Source organism: Thamnophis elegans, chromosome 15 (assembly GCF_009769535.1).
Source record: "Thamnophis elegans isolate rThaEle1 chromosome 15, rThaEle1.pri, whole genome shotgun sequence".
Taxonomy (NCBI): domain Eukaryota; kingdom Metazoa; phylum Chordata; class Lepidosauria; order Squamata; family Colubridae; genus Thamnophis; species Thamnophis elegans.
Genome location: NC_045555.1, coordinates 40,713,782 through 40,731,809, shown reverse-complemented (window position 1 = coordinate 40,731,809; position 18,028 = coordinate 40,713,782).

Here is an 18,028-nt window from a genome sequence, read left to right as displayed (position 1 = left end):
AAATATTATAAAAATAAATATATAAACCATAATCACAATGTTAAAATATCAGCATTCTAAAATTTCTCCCATTTTAATTTTTAATCAGTGGTGGAAAAGAAAAATCTCACTACCAAATCTGTTGTTCTAGTAATGATCAATAGCAATAGCAGTTAGACTTATATAGTGCTTCATAGGGCTTTCAGCCCTCTCTAAGCGGTTTACAGAGTCAGCATATCGCCCCCACAGTCTGGGTCCTCATTTCACCCACCTCGGAAGGATGGAAGGCTGAGTCAACCTTGAGCCGGTGAGATTAGAACCGCTGAACTGCAGCTAACAGTCGGCTGCAGTACTGCACTCTAACCACTGTGCCACCTCGGCTCTGAAAGGAAGTGCCATCTCAATCAGAATGTCAGGGTTCCAACTGATGCCCTAATTAAATCATGAGCCTCAAGCCAAGCTTCAAGAGAAATCCAGTTATTTATTAGGCACTTCATGTCGGCACGGACCAAGTGAAGCCAATTCTGACCTCACTTAATTTGCACCCTGGCTCTGACCCTGTTTGCCCCTCCCTCCAAGGTATGTTATCAGTCACATTCTCCAAAAAAGCAATTTTGTGGTTGTAGAGGTCTCTCCCTCAGGTCATTGTGGGTCTGCATGGATATGGCCTTGACGTGGCCGGCTAGAATGTGCTTTGTTTTGATTGAAGTGCAAGTTCATGCGTTGCTCGATTGCCCATCCACCTGCCTATGGCAACTCGAGAGCAGGTCAGGAATGCTTCCCGAGTTGACACAGACTAGAACTGGAAGGGACCATGGAGATCTTGTAGTGCAACTCCCTGCTCAAGCAAGATATCCTTTTCATAATTCACATAAGTGGTTGTCCAGTCTTTTCTTAAAAATCTCCAGTGATGAAGCACCTTATAACTTCTGACAGAAAGCTTTTCCACTGGTTACTTAACAGTGTTAAGAAGTTTCTTCTTCATTCTCTCCTTTATTAGTTTCCATCCATGTTTTCATGTCTTGCCTTCTGGTGCTTTTCAAAATAAGTTGACCCCCCTCTTCTTTGCGGCAGCCCCTCAAATATTGTAATACTGCTAGCATGACACCCCAGTCCTTCTTTTCTCTAGACTAGCCACACCCAATTCCTGCAACTGTCCTTCATAAGTTTTTGTCTCCAGGTCTTTAATCATTTTAATTGCTCTTCTTTACACTTTTTCTCAACATTCTCAAAATTGTAGAAATGAACCAAATGCATGACCAATATTAAAAAAAACTGAAATATGAGGAATTGGAAATATTTATAGTTTGACGCCATCAAGAAGGAAAAATGAACATTATTTTTTTGTAATTATAGATGAGAATTGCAAATACAAAAGTGATGGATATAACAAAATTGCTCCAACAAATTAAAAAATAATGTAAAGACAATGGAGCCAATGTGATCCATTGATATTTGTGCAGAGTTATAATCGTTGGATTGCACTCAAATTTGGTACAATCGAAACACTTTACTTTTGAAGTATTGAAAAATAATGTTAAGATTTTATATATATATATTTTGCGTACAGACTGATCACCATGAAGAATGTTTTGCAAATGGATATCTATAGTTACTGGTGCAATGGATATCTATAGTTACTGGTGCACACACATCTTCAGGCGGCTTCAGAAGATGACGAATGAGACTTCGTCGAAACATCACCAAGACATCTCCAATTCTACGCGGGAGAAAACCCGAACAACTAGAGACCTACATACTAACACCCGCGAAAACCTCAGAAAACTATATATATATATATATATATATATATATATATATATATATATATATATATATATATATATATATATATATATATACATACATACATACATACATACATACATACATACATACATACATACACACACACACACACACACACTTTAAATATATACCTTTCACCCTGGCCTGGCTGATAAGGAGTCGAGCTCTGTAGCTCAGTGGTTAACACATCTGCCTAAGAGGCAATAGAGCACAGGTTCGATTCCCAGCAAGAGTATGGCTAGCTGATGAAAGCTAAATAGCTTGAAATAGATCTATACTAGTCTCCCTTTATTTATTTATCAGCACAAATATAACATATACATACATACATACATACACACACACACACACACACACACACACACACACACACATATGTGTGTGTGTGTGTGTCTGTGTGTGTGTGTGTGTGTGTCTGTGTGTCTGTGTGTGTGTATTTATTTATCAGCACAAATACAACAAAATGTAACAAAAAGGCAACAGTAAAAATATTGGGTTTCTGCCTGGATGGTCTCTTGTGACGAGCCTAAGGACAGAGAATGGAAGTAGTGATCTTCCTCCCATATTTGGGCATACCGGGGGTTGTAAAAATCTTACATACATACATACATACATATATACATACATACATACATACACACACACACACACACACACACACGCCCGATACACATCATATATCGTACCTAGAAAAATGATCAGGTTCCAAAACTTTTAATTGGCATAGTAATGGTGCAAAAGTTCTACATTTCTGGAGACTATTGAATCTTAGACATTTAATGGGTAGTACAGAATTGCATGCAAAAGTGGTTTGAATAGTTTTTAGTTACAGTTGAGATTAATTCCGATCTCCAAAATTGATAAGAGCATCTAAGGAGCCTGTGCTTCAGTGTTGATACAAGTGAGTGGGGAACCTGCCAATGTGAGATGGTATTAATAAACGATACAAGTATAAAGTTCTTTTTTAATAAAGCTTAGAAGTATTGGTGCTGTTTCTTTGTAAGTCAAGATCAAAATTTATTTGATACACAGGATTTTAAAGATCAATTTTCAATTGATGTCGGAAGTTTTCCTTTTAGGATTAATGGATAAACAGCTAGGAAAAAAGCCATGAAAATATATTTTGATATATATATATTAAGTGCAGCAACAGATGGAAAGATTCAACAATATTCACTATGGAGAAATTGGTTGAAGATGACAGAGTAGCTTGAAATAAATTGGCTTCTTTAATTAGAAAAATACATTATCTATATTTATTGATGACTGAAACCTCTCATGGACTATTTGCATAAAAATGAAGAAAAAATAATCTTCTGATTTATCATTTTGATGATTAGATTGTCAAAATTAGAGACGTGAGAGTAATATGGTATAACTCTAGTGAGACAAGTTAAAATGTACTTATAACTGCAGTGAAAAATATCAAAAGTTGCTTTTTTGTTCTACCTTTTCTCTTCTTCCAACGTTTTTGTTGCTGTTGTACCCTTTTGCTGTTGACCTGATTTCTCTTCTTCTTTTTCTTCTTTTCTTTATATTAATTCATGTTAATTTCTATTCTTTTATTTAAATGTTCTAATAAAGTCTCCAACTACAGGTAGTCCTCAAATAATCACAACTGAGCCCAGAATTTCTGTTGCTAATCAATAGCAATAGCAATAGCAGTTAGACTTATATACCGCTTCATAGGGCTTTCAGCCCTCTCTAAGCAGTTTACAGAGTCAGCATATCACCCCACAGTCTGGGTCCTCATTTCACCCACCTCGGAAGGATGGAAGGCTGAGTCAACCTTGAGCCGGTGAGATTAGAACCACTGAACTGCAGATAACAGTCAGCTGAAGTGGCCTGCAGTACTGCACCCTAACCACTGCGCCACCTCGGCTCTCTAGACACTTCAAGACACTTGTTAAGTGAGTTTTGCCCCATTTTATGACTTTTCTTGTTATTAACTGTTAACACTGTACTTGTTAATTTAGCAACATAGTTCTTAAATGAATCTGACTTCCACATTGATTTTGCTTGTCAGAAAGTCACAAACCGGGATCACATGACCATCATAAATATTAATCAGTTGCCAAGCATCTAACATTTGATCACATGGACCTGGGGATGCTGTGATGATTGTAAGTATGACAAATGGTCATATGTTGCCATTTTAACTTTGGACTATAATTAAATGAACTGTTGTAAGTCAAGGACTACCTATGTACAGTGTGTATGTATGATATATAGATATAGATATAGATATAGATATAGATATAGATAGATAGATAGATAGATAGATATAGATAGATAGATAGATAGATACATACATACATACACACACACACACACACACACACACCATATATATATGGATGTATATATGTGTATTTATATGTATGTATGTGTGTGTGTATGTATGTATGTATGTATGTATGTATCTATCTATCTATCTATCTATCTATCTATCTATCTATATCTATCTATCTATCTACCTACCTATCTACCTATCTACCTATCTATCATCTATCTATCTATCTATCTATCTATCTATCTATCTATCTATCTATCTATCTATCTATCTATCTATATATCAGTTAGACTTATATACCGCTTCATAGGGCTTTCAGCCCTCCATAAGCGGTTTACAGAGTCAGCATATTGCCCCCAACAACAATCCGGGTCCTCATTTTACCCACCTCAGGAGGATGGAAGGCTGAGTTAACCCTGAGCCGGTGAGATTTGAACCGCCAAACTGCAGCTAGCAGTCAGCTGAAGTGGCTGTAGTACTGCACCCTAACCACTGCGCCACCTCGGCTCATGATTAATTGGCCAGGTCATGCCAATCTGTCTGGGTTTGGCAGCAGAATGGAACAACTCACCACACAACAATTTGCCACAGCCAATTTGCCATGGGAAAATTGGACACAGGCCAATTCAACAATTTTATTTATTTAAAATAATTTATTTTATTTTTTAAAAAATGTCATTCACATTTCATTTTGTCCCTTCTTTTGCATCCTTTCTTTAATGATTCTATTTCACAATTTCTTTGACATTGCATAACTTTTGCCCCATGGTGAATTGTCCCATGGTGAGTTGGTCATGATGAGTTGGCCATGATGAGTTGGCCATGATGAGTCAACCCTGAGCCGGTGAGATTTGAACCGCTGAACTGCAGCTAACAGTCAGCTGAAGTGGCTGCAGTACTGCACTCTAACCAATGTGCCACCTCGGCTCTTTACACACACACACACACACACACACACACACACACACACTTTTTTTTTTTTTTTGCTTTGCAGGCTTCATCCAAGCTGTAAGGGGCAGAAAGAATAACTTTGAGGACAATGGATAGATAAAAGAAATCTGAATTTAGACAGAAATGTATTTTGGAAAAAAATGTTTCCGATATGACCCTCCTTAGTTCTCACAAAGTTAAAAGAAGAAAGGGAGGAAATATATTCAGACTTTCAAGAGTCTGTCACAGTCACCTTATAATAAAAGTATTAACATTCATAACTTTGGTTTCCTAACCTGATCTACCTTGAAGGTTTGAAAGATGAAGACTGGTGAATGAGTTCACAATACATAAGCCTGGACATTCATGATTTGTTTCTTCCAAGAAGATGCCAATAGATCTGAAAAACTTGATTTTTTCAGACATGGGAATATTTAGCACACCACAAGTTGATTACAACCACTGTGGTTATCAAATGATTGATTTCTAGCATTGCAGATTGGCAGTGGGGTGCTAATGCATGAATGCTGAATTACAGCTGTACTTGAAAAAACATGCTTACAACATCATTAGCATATTGCAGAATAGAGATGGACTTACTGGCCATAGAAGAGGGATGACACCAATCCAGCTAACCACCACCCTATCAGCTTACTATACATAAGTATCAATCCATCCTACATTGTTAAGACTTTGACCTCTAAGTTTTTAGAGTATCCTTGCAAAAGACAAAGATAAGTATAGGGAGAAGAGGGTATCAAAAGTAGATTTCATAAATTTAATTCAATTCTAGAAATCAAAATATATTATAATACTATATTCTGACTTCTTTAAATGCATATTGTTTTTTGAATATATTTGTATCACTTTTAGAGTTTGAAACAAATACACACTGAACATTTTCAACTTGTCCTTCACCTAAACCCTTCTCTTTCTAAAAATATAAATGAGTGAATAAATGAATGAATGAATGAATTGCAGTTTGCAAAGTGTGGGTTTCCTATTATGCAAAACATGCCGGAACTGGTAAAATACTAAATAAAATCAAAATAATCACAAAGTTTAAAATAATAGAGATACTGAATCCATTCAGCAAAATCAAGCTATAGATAAAATCCAACTATAAACATAATATATATCTTAATTAGAGTTTGTTTAATTTATTTACTCTGCACTGATTTAAAAAAAAAACACAGCAGATAAATTAAATTAAATCAATCCAAATAGGAAAATTTCAGATTTGTCTAAAGTAACGTACAATTATTTATAAACATAACCTATATACCGTAACTAACTTACTTCGGTAAAGTAACTTGGATAAAATTACAATATGATATTATTTACAGAATATTGAAGCAAAAGTTTCCGAAAAACAAGTAGAGTGATAATGCTGTTATATTAACATTTGCGACAATTCTCATGAATGATTTTATTCTCCAAATGTCAAACATAACATGGTTCAGGTTTTTAAAGTATTATTAAATTAATAAATTATTATTACTTAAGAATCATAAAGCTACTTGCCATGTGTTTTAGTAGCTGTTCATTATATCTTAGGAGCAAGATGTTGGTCCTTTCAGGTTTTCAATAACATCAGTACTAGTGATAGAAGTAATAATAAAATATTAGTTTCAGCATCTTGGATGGAATCTAACAGAAAATGTATGGAAAAATGATCTTCCCTAAAGTCATGCCTATTTCAGCACGGAGATTTTTTCCAGAATTTGAAGTGACAACCTTGAAATATAAGTTCTCAAGCTACAAAAATAATGGTTATTTATATAAAGGACACAAGCCATGTTTCAAGAAACAATCACAAGGAAATCTAAAGCACATTGATAATTTTTTGTAGTAAGGAGGGAAGTTTTTCTTTTTCTTTTTCTTTCCTCACCTCTCTCCATATAGAGAGAATTTAGCATTTTTTTTTAAAGTAAAAGAAGCTTATTTTCCATTTCTGTGCTAGGCAAAAGTCAAAAGTAACTTTAAAAAGTACGTTTTACAGTCAAAAGTAACTGAAATAGCAAGAAAAAAAGTAAAATATCAAAGAGTCTTCAAGTTAGCTATATTTTCACTTTTCTTAATTGGAAGCTTACATGCAAGAAACCAAAAGTCATTCTCACACATATATTTTCAATATATTTAATATGATGTTATATTAAATAGCTTTAGTTTCTATTTCTTATTTTATTTCTTATGTGAATAAAACGCATTTGTTTTGCCTATCACCCACTGATTCCATTTTTATCCATCTTAAGTATCAACCTCAAATACAGTGAGATTGATGGGATGGTTTAATGACTGGTCTCTTAGAAATTGTCAGCATCTGTCTGAAGTTAAGTTTTCCATACCCAGAAGATAAGCAATATCAAACCTGATTAGTACTTAGATACGCCACAGCTTTGGTTGAAAAACCTGTGAAGTTTTTAAAAAAAAATTCTCGAAAGAACCAGGGGTAGAATAATTTTATTTTTCATTTTGCTGTCTGGCAAAATTTGATTTTAAAACATTCATTTACTTGAAGTCATTTGAGCTTGGCTTCACGAAAATTTATATTTTCCAATGTCTCTTGACATCAAGGGATAATCCTTACTAGCTTGGAAAAAAATGGTGTTGGAATTAAGGAACAGAAGAATATGGTAATGTGGAAGACAGGAGTACTGATCGAGGAGGCATAAGAGACTTATTTCCCTCATTGTCTCTTTATCCCTATGTGTAGTCTGGAAGAGACTACATTACCCAAAAGAGCCTAGGTTCTAGTTAGGATGTGAAGTTAAGGGCTGAAGATGTATAGGTAAACCTTGACCTATGGAATCTGACAATGATGGTGTATGTGTTGGGCCAGTGTTTGATGAAGTAGAATGGATGAGAGCTAATAAACTGAAAGTGATTCCTCATAAAATGGAGATACTATAGACTAAAAGGTCATGAGTCTAGGAATTATGTCTCCCATAGTAGGGCTATATTTCTGCTGTACATGAACTTCCTCCAGATTCAGTTGATTGTAATTGTCTCGTGTGTATTCTCCGTTACAACCTTTCTTGGATATGAGTGATCTTGCCACAATATAACCTCTGCGGTAGAATACTGAACACCCATCATATAAATATGCCCTTGAAGAAAACCAAGAAGCTGCACCTTGTCAAGATTGCAAATATCTGGAAGATCTTTAAAAGCTTACATAATACTAGGCCTACGGTGATTGTATTGTCTATCAATATATTGTTGGTCAAACATCAAGATTTAATTATGACATTTAATGCAAATGTTCCCACTTCAAATAATATATCTCGCAAGATATATCTACGCAAACATTAAGATCTGTGGTAGAGATAAATAGATAGGTAGGTAGGTAGGTAGGTAGGTAGGTAGGTAGGCAGGCAGGCAGGCAGGCAGGCAGGCAGGCAGGCAGGCAGGCAGTCAGGCAGGCTAAAATATTGAATTAATCATGACAGCTGGCAAGTAGATTAAGCAAGTAGAAGAGCCGAGGTGGCGCAGTGGTTAGGGTGCAGTACTGCAGGCCACTTCAGCTGACTGTTATCTGCAGTTCAGCGGTTCAAATCTCACCGGCTCAAGGTTGACTCAGCCTTCCATCCTTCCGAGGTGGGTGAAATGAGGACCCAGACTGTGGGGGCGATATGCTGACTCTGTAAACCGCTTAGAGAGGGCTGAAAGCCCTATGAAGCGGTATATAAGTCTAACTGCTATTGCTATTGCTATAGTATCTTACCACTAGTATCTGCCTATTGATGTTTTCCTAAGAAGTATTTAAGATCTAGTTAAAATGAAAATTGCTTTCATAGTACAACTGATTGTTTATTTGCATATTTTATTTTTTGACAAATTATTACTACTTTGCTATCAGATATCTCACGTGATCATGATCAAAACTTTTTTTTAACATGTTCTTGACATCTCAGTTTTTCAGTTTGACCGTATTCTCTAAAAACAGAAATATATTATAATTCTTATGAATTACAATTTCTAACTCTGGGAATGTATATAGATTTGCCAAACTTAATGAGAGTATTATTGAGGGACATGATTTAGAACTTGGCATAATCATGGGATTTGTTGAACAATGTGCAACTTCATCTGTCTGGCCAAAATCAGCTCAAGTATATCTGATTTCAACAATAAGAAATTATACATTTGCTGTGGTTTTTAAGAAAATTTATTTGGGGACAATTATGAATTATATTTTTTTCAAGACATCCCTGAAATTTATTCTGTACTGTTGAAATAAAATTACATTCCTTGATTTTACTAGATTAAAATAGTAAGACTCCAGCTTGTTAAATTGATAGTTTATTTCAATTGTTGCTATTTTAAAAAAAAATGACCAACTGTTTCAAAGAAGCAATACTCTTTGCAATCAAATATAAAGAACAGAAAATTAACTACTTTGCAACACAAGGGTGACTGATTGCTGCTACTACTGTTTTGAACAGAGGCGTACCCTGATAACTTAAGATATATTCCTAAAAGATTTAAGGAAACTGCTGAAAGAAACCAAAGCTCATCGCATCCAATATTTTGTTTCACAACATGGCCAACTAGATACCTTGCCAGCCAGAAATGGAGACATGACAACATCAACTGATATTCTGTCTTCAACCCAGCAATTAAGTCTTTATAAATAATGCTACAGGTCCTAATAGACTTGCCCTCTGAATTTACTGAAACCCTCTTTAAAGCCATCCAATTTATTCACCCCTTATGCAATGAATTCCAAAAGCCAATTAACAACAACTGAGTTGAGAAGAACTTTTTTTTTTCAGTAAAGGAGAATATTTGTAGCTTGGGGTTGAAATGAGGGGTCCTTGGTGCTCTCTGAGCTTGCTTGTTTTCTTGCAGACATTTAATTACTCTAACTAGGTAACATCAGTGTTGAGAGCATCAGTGGCACAGTGGTTAGGGTGCAGTTCTGCAGGCTATTTCTGTTAACTGCTAGATGCCTGCAATTTGGCAAATTGAATCTCACCAGACTGAAGGTTGGCTCAACCTTCCATCCCTCCAAGGTCGGTAAAATGAGGACCCCGATTGTTGGGGGCAATTGGCTGACTCTGTAAACTGCTTAGAGAGGGCTGTAAAAAGCACCGTGAAGCAGTGTATAAGTCTAATGGCTAAGGGCTATCATCAGTGCTAGTAAGGAGTGCTGTTTGCTGTCAGTTTATATTCTGGTGTCTTGTTTGTCTGGGTGGGTGGAGGCAGTCTTGGAGATTCTTTGTTTGGGCTGTTTACTGGTGGCTCTTTGGCAGTTTCTTGATTGGGGTATTGCTTACTTGATTGTTGGTCTGAAGTTGACCTTGAAGTTAATTTATGCTGATCTGAGTGCCGATTACTGTTGGAGAGGTGCTGGACTCTTTTTCTTTTTGGGGCTGGTTGATTATTATTCTTTTGCATAGTCTATAGATGTTGTTAATGTCTATGTTACCTCCCAAAGACCCGTTAGATCACACAGGGTCGGCCTCCTCCGGGTTCCGTCCACCAGCCAATGCCACCTGGCTACCACCCGGGGGAGGGCCTTCTCTGTGGCAGCTCCGGCCCTTTGGAACGAACTCCCCGCGGAGATTCGGACCCTTACCTCTCTCCTGGCCTTCCGGAAAGCCGTCAAAACATGGCTGTGCCGGCAGGCCTGGGGTTGATGAGTTCCCCTCCCCTCTCGACCTGTGTGGCTGTATGATTCTTGCTTATTTTAATCACGTGTATTGTGTTCTATGTTCCCCTTTCCCCCTTTGAGTTGTTCGCTGCTCTGAGTCCCTCCCGGAGAAGGGCGGCATACAAATAAACTAAATCTGAATCTTAATGTCTATGTGTCTATCCATGGCTGATCTGTCAGAGTGCCAGTCTTCCAGAAATAACCTGCCATATGGTTAAAGGTAAAGGTTCCCCTCGCTTCCCCTCGCATATATGTACTAGTCATTCCCGACTCTAGGGGGGCGGTGCTCATCTCCGTTTCAAAAGCCAAAGACCCAGCGCTGTCCGAAGACGTCTCTGTGGTCATGTGGCTGGCATGACTCAATGCAGAAGGCCCATGTAACGTCGTTACCTTCCCACCAAAGTGGCCCCTATTTTTCTACTTGCATTTTTTGTGTGCTTTTGAACTCCTAGGTAGGACAAATAACGGGAGCTCACTCCATTACACAGCACTAGGGATTCGAACCGCGGAACTGCCGACTTTTCTGATTGACAATCTCAGCGTTTTAGCCACTGAGCCACTGCATCCCCCTAAAACTATGATTAAATCTGTCTACATGCTGTGAAATTACAGAATATTTGTCATGACTTCTGACGAAGTCATGTTGGTGTTCAAGGATGCATTCTGCCAGTCTTCCGCTTGTTTGTCCTACATAGTGGTTATTGCAGTTCTTACATTGTATGTTGTAAGTGCCTTCTGTTTCTTTCCCCCCCTAGGATTGCTGGATCTTTACTTTCTTGTTGTCTGTTCTATTTCTTTCAAATAAGCATCACTGGACAATTCCTAATCCTCATATATCGAAGCCTAGAAAAAACTTTTTTCCCTAACATCATGCCTGATTTTATGTATTTTGATCATGACCCTTCCCAGTTGTTTTTATCCTAATCTAAAAATATGCAAAGGCTGGAGCCTTTTTCTTGTTAAAAAAAATATGTTTATGAGACTTCTTTTCACTTTAGTTCCTCTCTTCAGCATTTTCTCCATAACATATTCTGTTTCAAATTTAGGCATGTATTGATTTTGTATGCTGCCATATCTAGTTTTATGATATCAAACAGTAAATTTGGGGTGTGGATAAACTGTAAATTTGTACAACAGCATTACAATTCCTTTCATTTTTCATTTTAAAAACAACTGACGTCGCCTTAATTTTTTTTTAGTTTTCTAGCGGTAAGTTTTATTTGAAGCATGTTAAATATTCTTGCTAGGAAATCAGCATTTTCACATTTGACTTTAAACAACACTTTTAAAACTTTTAAGAGCAGGAGATTTTCATCAGGATCAAGTAATTTCTCACTCCAATCTCAGAAGTTTAGCACACTGAGCATGGCTGGTTCCCTTCAAAGCAGGAAAGGGAAAAACATTTGTTGTCAATTTATGCCTTTCAATTTCCTTCTACCTGGGTAAAAGCTGGTGGGATCTGTTATGTCTCAGAGTGGCCCAGATCAATCCTGATAGCATTTCAAAGTTGAATGAATGAGATAATATACACTTCTTTAGGTATTTTAAACAGCGTAAATAACACATGGAAGTGTCTATGTAGGTAATCAAGTTGCTAAATGACAACCTCATTAAGAATAGAACAGAACAGAACCCCAGAGTTGGAAGGGACCTTGGAGGTCTTCTAGTCCAACTCTCTGCCTAGGCAGGAAACCCTACACCACTTCAGACAATTGGTTATCCAACATCTTTTTAAAGACTTCCAGTGTTGAAGCAATCACTTCTGGAGGCAAGTTGTTCCACTGATTAATTGTTCTAACTGTCAGGAAATTTCTCCTCAGTTCTAAGTTGCTTCTCTCCTTGATTAGTTTTCACTCATAGCTTCTTGTTCTACACTCAGATGCTTTGGAGAATAGTTTGACTCTCTCTTCTCTGTGGCAACCCCTGAGATATTGGAACACTGCTATCATGTCTCCCCTAGTCCTTTTTTCATTAAACTAGATATACCCAGTTCCTGCAACTGTTCTTCATATGTTTTAGCCTCCAGCCCCCTAATCATCTTTGTTGCTCTTCTCTGCACTCTTTCTAAAGTCTCAACATCTTTTTTATATCGTGGTGACCAAAATTGAATGCAGTATTCCAAGTGTGGTTTGACCAAGGCATTATAAAGTGGTATTAACACTTCACATGATCTTGATTGTATCCCTCTGTTTATGTAGCCTAGAACTGTGTTGGCTTTTTTGCCTCATATTTGGCTCATATTTAAATGATGTCCACTAGGATTCCAATATCCCTCTCACATTTGCTACTATTGAGCAAGGTACTACCTATACCGTACCTGTGCATTTCGTTTTTCTTGCCTAAATATAGAACCTTACTCTTTTCACCATTGAATTTCATTTTGTTAGACAGCACCCAGTGTTCAAGTTTGTCAAGAGCCTTCTGTATCTTAAGCCTAACTTCTGGAGTGTTGGCTATTTTCCAGCTTGGTGTCATCTGCAAATTTGATGAGTTCCCCATTTATCCCCTCATCCAAATCATTGATGAAGATATTGAAGAGTACTGGGCCTAAAACAGAGTCTTGTGGTACTCCATTGGAAGCGTCACATGACCACAATGAAATCACTTCCATGCAACTTAAGCAACACAACTTGCAGTTTTACTCCTGGCGTCTCGAGGGACTCTACTTGTTAGAAGCTGGGAAACTGCACAAATGGTGGTTACATCAGAGCTAGTATTCAGCAGGTTCTGACCAGTTCTGGAGAACCGGTAGCAGACATTTTGAGTAGTTCGGAGAACTGGTAAATACCACCTCTGACTGGCCCTGCCTCCATCTATTCTCTGTCTCCTGAGTCTCCTGCCTAGTTTTTCACTTTGTCTTTTACAACCTCTGCCTAAACCTTGGATTTAAAAATGTATTGATGGAATCAAAGGCACTGTTAATATTCTTGGCTTACTAGATTCTGCTGAATTCTCAGATTCTGATGTGTAGGTCAGTATAGCCACTAATTCTCTTCTTATGGATGCAATACTTATCACTTACTTAAGTAGAAGAGAACAAGAAACTCCCTCCAAATAAAAATCAACATAACATTTACAATGGGTTCCTGCAGGCGTCTTTCAAATAAATTTGATATGTTTAATATATCTTTGTTATAAATAGGAAAAAAAAATGTTATTCTGCCATACTTTGCAGACAAATTGCATTACAAGGAAATATAAAATCACACTTGAAATATTTCTATTTTTCTGATAAAACTAAACATTTCAAATTATTTTTATGGTTTGATCACACTCCGTATCAAGGAATTGAAAAATAAATAAATTATTGATAATTTTAACATACCCACCAAGGCATACAGCCTACCAGGGACGTGTAGTCACTAGAGGCAGGGGAGGCGTGGCCTCACCAGTCATGAGGAAAAGGAAAGAATTTTAAAGAATTTTTTAAAATAATTAAAGCCAAGTTACTTGCTACCAGATTCTAAGTCACAGTGACTTGGAACAGTGCTTAGTGATAACTAAAGGAGGAGGCCAGAGAACTAGGGGACTCTTTTGCATAAGGAATTTTTCGCCTTTTAAGAGTTAACCAAGGGTTAAAAAGCGAAGAATTCCTTATGCAAATGAGGCACGTGTTCTCTCGCTTCCTGTAGAGGGCATTTTTAGAGGCTTTTTAGAGTTCTATTTAGAGCAACTAGCTCAGTCTGACTCAGAGCTCTGGCCTTTCATGAGGGCAGAGTTGAAATCCTCTCTGAAACAGCTGGAAAAGGTGCGTGTGTGGGGAGGGGGGAGGAATTCAAAAAGTTTGATTGCATGTAGAACCCACGTTGCCTTTTCAAACACAGAAACAGACACAGAAACACACACAGACACACAGACACACAGACACACACACACACACACACACACACACAGAGCTGGATAAAAGTATATAAGCCCAGCTTCACTGAAAAGGTAACGTGATTCACCTGCAATCAAAGGCTCCGATCGGAAGGCAGCAGGGGAAGGGGAGGGGTATGGCAGAGGAGCTGCTTTCAAGCCTTTGGAAAATATATCCAATCCAACCTGTGTTTGTGTTTGTGTTTGTTTGAGAGTGAGTGAGTGAGAGGGGGATCCTAGTTCTCTGTGTGCGTGTGTCTGTTTGAGAGAGGGGGGAGGGAGGGAGAGAGGGAGGAAGGAGGGGGAGGGAGAAGAAAAAGAATGGGAAAACTTATTTTGCAAGGGGGAAAAATGCTGTCGCTTTAAATCGGAACTGAGCATGCCTGGCTGTGGAATTCTGGGAGCTGAAGTCCACAAGTCTAAAAAGCTGCCTCACCAGCCATAAAACTCACGTCACGTCACTGCAGCCTACAGTATGACATGCTACGTGAACCTGGCTTTGTTATCTTATCGATTAGAATATTGTCTGAACCCAACTCTTGACCAAGAAATCAATGAACCGTCGTTAACCAACAGCAGTTTAACACAGGGGCGTCAAATTTGCGGCATCACGGCAGCATCACATGACGTATAGGGACTTTCTCCATCTTCTCTAAAGTGGGCGTGGCTGTGGCCAGCACATGACGCATTCAGCCTATGGGCCAGGAGTTCGACAGCCCTGGTTTAACACAATATCCGAGCCCAGTCTGTGAATTTCGTGATACATTTTTTGAGTCCTTCATAGTAATCCAGACAAGAAGCACAGCAATGGATACTAGCTCTATTTTAATCTAAAATTACATTAACAGAATCTTGCAATTTTGAAAGTATTCTTCCAGGGGTGGGTTGCTTTACTGTCGGTTCTGTACGCATGCACATTTGCATCTAAAATTATGCAAAAAGTTAAAAAAGGAAAAAAAATACATTTCTGCAATGAAAATTGTTCTGTATATGCGCAGAACTGAAAATCAAGATGGCGGCGCCATAGGAGAACCAGTTCAGGGCATGGCTGGCCTGGGTCGCTACTGGTTCCAGTGATCCAGGCTGCCAAGTTACTACCTATTCAGCCGAACTGCTCCAAACCGGTAGGAACCCACCTCTGTATTCCTCCCTACTCTTCCTTTAATTTTCTGGATAATTAGGGAGGGCCTCTTCTGAAACCCCCTTCCTTCCTTCTGTGGACTGAGGTAACTTTTTCACAATCTTTCTTCTGTCTCCCAAGGTCATTCCTACATATCATTACAGTCTCTTCAAAAAAAAAAAAAAGGGACAAAAAGTACTATCAAGGCTTTTTTAAAATTAATTTAAACATAACTTTTTTTTCATTTTTCAAATCATTTGCATTACTGCTGTTTCTCATTATTTTGAATAGTCCATTAAATTTTGCAGTTATTCAATGTAGTAACACTTTTAAACCTTTATTTCAGTATTAATTCTATTCTGCTCTATTATAATGCTAATTAATAACTAAATGACTATAATAGTAACTGAACTCTAAAATAACCTCAGTAAAACAATTACATGGTAGGTTGAAATTAGACCTGGAATGCAACTTCATGTCCCGTAATGAGAAAAAAAAATGCTATTATTCTGGGGTGCTACAAAAAGAAATGATGGAATAACACACCAATATATTTTTCTTCTCTGCCCAAAACGTCCTCTCTCTCTCCCTCTCCCTCCCTCCCTCCCTCCCTCCCTCCCTCCCTCCCTCTCTCTCTCTCTCTCTCTCACACACACACACACACACACACACACACTATATGTGTGTTCGTGTGTATGTATCACAACATATAGATGTAGATAGATATAGAGAAGAGATACAGTACTTAGACCTATAGGTATATATTGCTTTACAATGCTTTACAGCCCTCTCCGGACAGTTTACAAAGTCAGTATATTGCCCCCAAGAATCTTGGTCCTCATTTTTCCGAACTCAAGAGGATGGAAGTCTGAGACAACTTTGAGCCGGTCAAGATCGAACTCCTGGCAATGGGCAGAATTAGCTTGCAATGTTGCATTTTAACTACTGAGCTGCCACGGCTCACAATATAGGTATAGATAGATATGCAGATTTATATGTATATAAATTTATATGTATTTGTGTATATAAATATATAAATATCAGAATTCAAAGTAAATGTTATGACTTATTTTTACAGTGATACTAGGATTTATCTCAGAATTTAAGTTCTATCTTGACACTTTACTGTATGTTAGATGTTCTCATTGATAAAGATAATGATGAAGCTACATGAATTGGAAAGTATTCTTTCTAATGGCCATGTTAATGTGCCACATTCCTGTATGTGAGCCAAAGTAAATGTATAGTAGCATAATTGTGCTGCTCCATTTGGCAATTCCTATCATGTAATATTGGTTAGTTTCTATTATAGCCCAAGTTAAGAAAAGAATTATAATTGTGGGAATTATTTAGTTTTCTGTTAGACTAATGCCCACAACCGAGCCCGAAATTTCAATTGTAAAATGAGACATTTGTTAAATGAGTTTTGCCCCATTGTATGACCTTTCTTGCCACAGTTGTTAAGTGAATCACTGCAGCTGTTAAGTTAGTAACATGGTTGTTAGTGTAGTTTAGTTTAGTTTAGTTTAGTTTAGTTTTATTGATCTTGTATGCCGCCCACTCCTGAAGGACTCCGGGCGGCTTACAATAAAACAAGGGAAGGGGATAATACACAAAACAACATATTAAAATACACAACAGTCACAATTTCCGAGGGGCTGGATATTTTGAAAGCCCCCCGGCCTGCTGGAGCAGCCAGGACTTAACGGCTTTGTGGAAGGCCGGGAGGGTAGTAAGGGTCCGGATCTCCATGGGGAGATCGTTCCAAAGGGCTGGAGCTGCGACAGAGAAGGCTCTCCCCCGGGGAGTCACCAGCCGACATTGGCTGGCAGATGGAATCCGGAGGAGACCTAACCTGTGTGATCTAATCGGTCTATGGGAGGTGATCAGCAGGAGGCAGTCTCTCAGGTACCCAGGTCCGATGCCATGAAGGGCTTTATAGGTAATGACCAGCACCTTGAAGCGGATCCGGAGACTAATGGGTAACCAGTGCAGCTCGCGGAGGATAGGTGTAACATGGGTGTACCTGGGTGCACCCACAATCGCTCACGCGGCTGCATTCTGGACCAGCTGGAGTCTTCGAACACTCTTCAAGGGCAGCCCTATGTAGAGCGCGTTACAGTAATCCAGTCTTGAGGTCACAAGGGCGTGAGTGACTGTCTGAAGGACCTCCCGATCCAGGTAGGGTCGCAATTGGTACACCAGGTGAAAATGGGCAAAGGTCCCCCTGGTCACAGCTGACAAATGGTGTTCTAAAGTCAGCTGAGGATCCAGGAGGACGCCCAAATTGTGAACCCTCTCTGAGGGGCATATAATTTAGTTAAATGAATATGGCTTACCCATTGACTTTGCTTTTCAGAAGGTCAACAAATGGTGACCA